Source organism: Dipodomys merriami, unplaced genomic scaffold (assembly GCF_024711535.1).
Source record: "Dipodomys merriami isolate MVZ:Mamm:240054 unplaced genomic scaffold, mDipMer1.0.p SCAF_15, whole genome shotgun sequence".
In the NCBI taxonomy this organism is placed as follows: Eukaryota; Metazoa; Chordata; class Mammalia; order Rodentia; family Heteromyidae; genus Dipodomys; species Dipodomys merriami.
Genome location: NW_027202826.1, coordinates 9190484 through 9196483, shown reverse-complemented (window position 1 = coordinate 9196483; position 6000 = coordinate 9190484). Strand labels below are relative to the sequence as shown.

The following is a 6000-nucleotide window of genomic DNA, read 5'->3' as shown; positions in this document are numbered from 1 at the left end:
CGACTGTGGCCGGGAGGTATTGACCTGACCTTAAGTTGGGCATAGCAGTGAGTATGAATGACCTGAAACTCATCCTGGTGAAATTCTCCCCCTCATCTTATAGGGGGAGGGAGAGTTGAGTTTTATTTAGGTTCTTAGAAATGAGATTAAAACAATTTTTCTTTTGTATTCCTCGTTTGTAGATCAAGATTCAAAATGGAGGAACTGATTTTCTAAACATTATCTTTGCCAACAAACAATACAAAGTTGGGGAGTGACTTGGGGGGGCGGTGAGTTCAGGTCACGTGGCTGACTAGGTCCTGTATATTTTGTTCTCTCACCAGGGCTCTGTTGCTTACTGCTGCTCTCCGGCTGTGGCTTTCTAAAGAGTCTTCTCCCCACGGAGACCCAGCGGGGAAGGCCAGCTACTTGGAAGTGAGCTGTTCCCAGAAGATGGATACCATGGTAACCTGACGAAGGCCATGTGTCAGGTGGGCGGGCTTTTGTATGTACCAGTGCACGTTCATTGACTCAACAGTTTCCTGGTGGTGTTGTATTCAAAGTCTATCATTACACTAAAACAAAACCAAACCACAACAGCAAAATAACTCAAAGTATTTCTTCCTATTTATCACCTGCTTGAAGCCATGATTTAGATGGACAGCCTTTCTCAAAGATAGACAGCCTTTCTCTAGGAGAATTGAAAGAGAAGGAAGGATCTAGTCCTTCCAGGAAGCTATGATTTCAAGATGGTCGTGGGCCATGGGATAAGCTGCCAGGGAGCCGTGTTGGTTTGCAATTATGTGGGGTTTCTTCCAGTTCTTGAAAACACTGAGTTTTAATTATCCCTGGATCTTTGCATTTGCTCAATTTCTTTCTTTTCTCCTTTCTCTCTCTCTCTTTCTTTCTTTCTTTCTTTCTTTCTTTCTTTCTTTCTTTCTTTCTTTCTTTCTTTCTTTCTTTCTTTCTTTCTTTCTCTCCCTCCGTCCCTCCCTCCCTCCATCCCTTCCTCCCTCCCTCCCTCCCTTCCTTCCTTCCTTCCTTCCTTCCTTCCTTCCTTCCTTCCTTCCTTCCTTCCTTCCTCTTCCTTCCTTCCTTCCTTCCTTCCTTCCTTCCTTCCTTCCTTCCTTCCTCTTCCTTCCTTCCTTCCTTCCTTCCTTCCTTCCTTCCTCTTTCTTTCTTTCTTCCTTCCTTCCTTCCTTCCTTCCTTCCTTCCTTCCTTCCTTCCTTCCTTCCTTCCTTCCTTGCTTTCGCTTTCTTCCCTTTCTTCCTCCCTCCTTCCCTTCCCCCTCTCTCTTTCTTTCTTTCATTTAGAAAATTCTCCCTCTGCTTTTCTCATGACTGCTTCTTCCTCATCCTTCACACTTGAGGCAGCCTTTCTATACTACTCTTTCTATTTTATTTTTAAAATGTTTTCCTGCTTGCTAAACAACTAGCCTACCACTTGAGCCACCCTACTAGTTCTTTTGCATTGACTATTTTTGAGATAGGGTCAGATTAGTCTGTGATCCTCCTATTTGGGCTTCTCGTATTGCTGAGACAAGAGGCATGTGCTACTGCTCCCAGCCGTTGACTGAGATGGAGCTTCATAAATTTGTTTCACCTGGGCTGGCCTTGAGTTGGTGATCCTGAGATTGCCTCACCAGTAGTTAGGACTACTGGTTCTAGCCATCACACCCAGCTCCTTGACTATTCTTTCTAGAACAGGCCTTCTCCTTCTTCCCTCTTCTATCTCTCAGAATCCTGTTTATTTCTCGGATAGCACTAATACCATCTGTCCTTGAATGATCTTCCAGGTCTCTACCTCCTCAAAAGCTTTGACTTACAGATGGGCAATTAGTATGCCCAGTCATAGTTCATGGTAAATAAGGAAAAAATTTAAACATTTGGATCTGTTTTGCAGTTCCATATTCTGATCCTAAGGCATCACAAATCTATTATAAACAACTATTGGTTGTTTTGTGGGAAAAAATCACATTCAAATTGTAGTGTTCAAGGAACTCAAAAGAACTTACCTACTTTTAATCAGTATGCCTAAAGTGTTCTCATCCAGCTTTTCTACCAGTTGGATGTGAAATGGCTGAAATTAAGGGAAGAAGTATTATTCTGAGTTCCATGGCTTTTTCAGAAAAGACTACAGCCTTCTACACTAAATGCCCTTCATTCCAGCAAGATATTTGAGCATTTTGAACTTTAGCCCAATGAAAAAGTTTGTCCTAGCAACCGTCATTTTATCTACTTTTTGAAGGATACCAAAGTCTTTTCATTTTTGTGTCTGAAGTTTTATGAGGGGGTTGGTTGTGGGGCTTGAACTCTGGGCCTGGGTGCTGTCCCTCAGCATTTCAGCTTAAGGCTAGCACTCTACCACTGGAGCCACAGCGCCACTTCTGGCTTTCTGATGGTTTATTGAGATAAGACTCTCACAGAGTTTCCTGCCCAGGCTGGCTTTAAACCATGATCCTCAGATCTCAGCCTCCTGCATAGCTAGGATTACAGGCATGAGCCATCAGTGCCCGGCTTTGAACTAAGTTTTGTTATCTGCCTAAGACCTAGTTTTCAAGCTCTTTGGGCAGGCACCCTCTGTATTAATCGAGAATAGCACCATCTTCAGAAATGTCCTGTTAGCTTAGCTGGTGTCCCTTCAAGGCGTCAGATAGAGACTTTATGCTGCATCTTGGGGAGCAGGTGGGAGGACCAGCTGGTCTGAGAAGTGAGCAACTGACAGCAGTGCAGCTGAGAATTGTGAGTGTATAAGTGTGTGTGTGTGCATGTGTGCACGTGTGTGTGTGTGTGTGTGTGAAAAGTGCTATAACATCACAATATGAACATTTCTCCAGGAAACTATGAAAACTTGCAGTCTGTTACTTCACTGTTAACACCACAGTAAATGTAGCATGTCAAAAGTCAGTGAGACCCAACTCATCATGAAATCAGAGTATCAGTGTTTGGAATTAATATGCAAAGTGAATTAATATGCCACAAATTTCAATGAAACATTGTTGCATTTAAGTTGTTTTTTTTTTTTTTTACTGCAATTCTATTTAAGTCCTTTAAATTATTCCAAAAAGATCTCTCCTCTCCTCTCCTATCTTCCCCTCCCCTCCTCTCTCCCACCTCTCCCTTTTCCCTCCTCTCCTCTCCTTTCCTCTCCTTTTGTGCCAGTGCTGGGGCTTGAACTCAGGGACTGGCAGCTAGGTTTTAGATCTACTGTTATTCTATCACAAGACTTGGGTATTATTGGCATTCTCCATTCACCTCTCAGTTGGTTGCAGTTTGTTATATCATTGTCTTCCAGAAAGAGTCAGGGGAAATATATTCCTTGAGCTTTCCAAAGTTCAGAAATGTCCTCTATCCTTCTGTATTTGAGGTTTGTTTACTTGGGGATTGAATCTTTGGGTTACTGTGAAGTAATAAAAGAATGTATGCATTGGTTTCTGTTCTCCATCCCAGGTCTAGGGGGATTAAGCCTTAAAAATTTCCTGGCTTTTATTTGGCCTTTGACACAAAGCTCCCAAATTCTCTGGAATTTCTTGGTCAATATGAGCAGCTCTCGTCCTCACGAAGTGACTCTTAGGCTCCTGGATGATGGGCTGATGGGGGCTGGTCACCGGAAAGACCAAGCTGTGGTTGTTTTCATAATAGATATTCTGTATGCATAGCATATATACACACATACACACATACAATCAAAGGTGGATATATATTGCAATTTGTGTATTAATATTGTAATATAGTTGGATACTTGATATTAAAAAGTAATTGGCAAGTGAGTCCTGAACTGTTACACTCCACAGATTTTTGGGGACGTGCCAGCTTTTCAGAGAGTGCAAGACGGGAAGGTTTCCCAAAACCTGCTGTGGTCTATGCTCGGTTGGATTGCTGATCCATCTGAGGGTCCTTCACTGTCCCAGGTGTTGCGAGCCACTTGGGATGAACTACAATATGACTATTTTCTTACCAGTTGCTATCGACCCTTCATAAAATTATTTGTTAGCTAGCTTGCTCTTTTCCCCAGTTCCCTTTACTGTGTTTGTACTTGATTTAATTTGGGGTTGTTACAACCATTGCCACACTTTCTTTTTCGGTATGGCTAAATCTTAACCAGAGATGTATAAAGTTCCAGATGACAGAGTATTAGATGTGCGTTTGACTTGGGTTTGATGTGCTGCCATGTTCGGTAGATACTGATTATTTGTAAGTCCAGCTGTATCTTTTCCCCTTGCTTCTCTTAAGCCTATGAGCACCCACCTATCTTAAGATGGAATAGTACAGTCTTAGAGTGGATGATGGAGGGTGGGATTAATTTTGAGTGTCAGTCAGTGTAAGAGCTATCATTTTCTCCTCTGTCATGGCTGTTTACATATGTACAGTAAAGAAAAGCTAAGGCTTTTTTTGGTCCCCAGATAGTAGAAGAAGGATCTAAAGGCTATAATTTGAATGACATAATAAAGTATTGAATTCAACTTTTCATATACCTGTTCCTTTGCTATACTTAAACCATCTACATTGGAGATATCCAAGAATAGCCCAGCTAATTTGCAGGAAACAAACAGATGAGATATGCTAATAGATGTTGATGTTTTCTGCTCCTACAACTACAAAAGTAGAATCAGAGTGGGTCTTTATTTTTTCCAAATTAATGCTGGGCCCCCAGGAGGCTGTCATCTTTTCTAGGTGGTGGAGCGGAGGGTAGTTAATAGGAAGACCAGACCGTGTTTGTGAGATTGGAAAATGGCTGTGCATGTGAAGACTGAGAAACTCGGTAGACATTTTAGAACTTCCTTTGTTAGACTGAGTCGGCTGTCTTCCGAATATCCAGATCAAACTTGTGCTTCTATTACAGCCAAGGGTAGAAAATCGGACTTCTGGTAGGAGACATTTGAAAATGTGTCTCATTACAGTTTTATAGAATGAACCCTAACAGCCGGGCATATCAAGTTCATGTTAGAAAGAGGGAACTGGGAGCACGTGGAGGTGGGGGTAACCCCGTATCCCAAGAGATAGAGCCAGATAGCGGAGTTGAGACTTGAACCTTCAGTGTTTTAACCCGAACTTGTGTTCTGTGCCTTGTTTGGGAACTGAGTCGTGGTTTGGATGTGAGCTGTCTCCTGGAGGCCCATGTGTTTCAACTCTTGGAGGTGAAATCTTTCACTATGCTTGTCTACGGGAAGTTCTTTAGGTCATTGGGTGCACTTTGATGGGGGACCCCCATTCCGTCATCTCTCTCATTTACATGTAGCCATGAGGTCAGTGAATGAGTTTATGACAACGTGTGAACTTATGGTGATGGTTGGCCCGCCCCAGGCTTACAAGCAATGGGGTCAACGAACCCCGCACTGGTGAGCTGAAAGAGCACTTGGCAGTGGAGTTGTATATACTTCAAGTCTCCTCCCTGATCCTCAGCTGCCCAGGTTTAACTTCCTAGTTTCTGATTTCCTGGGCCTCAGTTTCTTTATCTGTCCAATGAAAGCAATGAACAAATCAGTCTCTAAAGAAAGACCCATCTTTCTATACGACTGTTCTCAGTTGATGATTTAGCCTCATTCTGAAGAGCAAGTGATTCATCAATCCATCAGGAATTGGACTGGTTGTTCAAAGTTTCCTAGTTATATTTTGGTTGCAGAAATATGCAATGCTATATTATTTTGGTAATATTTTCTTCCTCTCAGGGTAGATATAGTAGAGGATAAAAATTAAAAGAAGCTTGTGAAGAGAAGTGAGAAGAGTAGGGACAGTGAATCAGGTGGCAGAATCTCTGGGAACTTCTTGCAGACACAGATGGTCGATGTAAACTGTTGTGGCAGGGAATTTCTGCCAGACATCCGTGGAGTTTATTACTAAATGTGGGATAAGTAAACTTTTAAAAACATACTGCGCATGTAAAATCATTTAAAATATGGCAAGTTGCAAAATCTTTCGGTTTCACTAAGATCTAATCCTTTGCTTCTGCTTTAAATGACAATTTCAGCTGTGAGGCTCAATGGTTTTGGTTTATTTTTTGTATAAAATAGTTGAGAGACA

General features: G+C 42.1%; 1 protein-coding gene across 2 annotated transcripts in view; it reads left to right on the top strand.

Annotated features, from left to right (window-relative positions):
- The first annotated feature begins 323 nt into the window (after positions 1–323).
- Positions 324–6000, top strand: part of Iqcm (IQ motif containing M) — a 273787-nt gene continuing 268110 nt past the window's right edge. For both annotated transcript variants that reach the window (XM_070022187.1, XM_070022183.1), the window contains exon 1: positions 324–470. The gene's annotated coding sequence lies outside the window, so the exon portion shown is untranslated. The remainder of the gene's footprint in view (positions 471–6000) is intronic.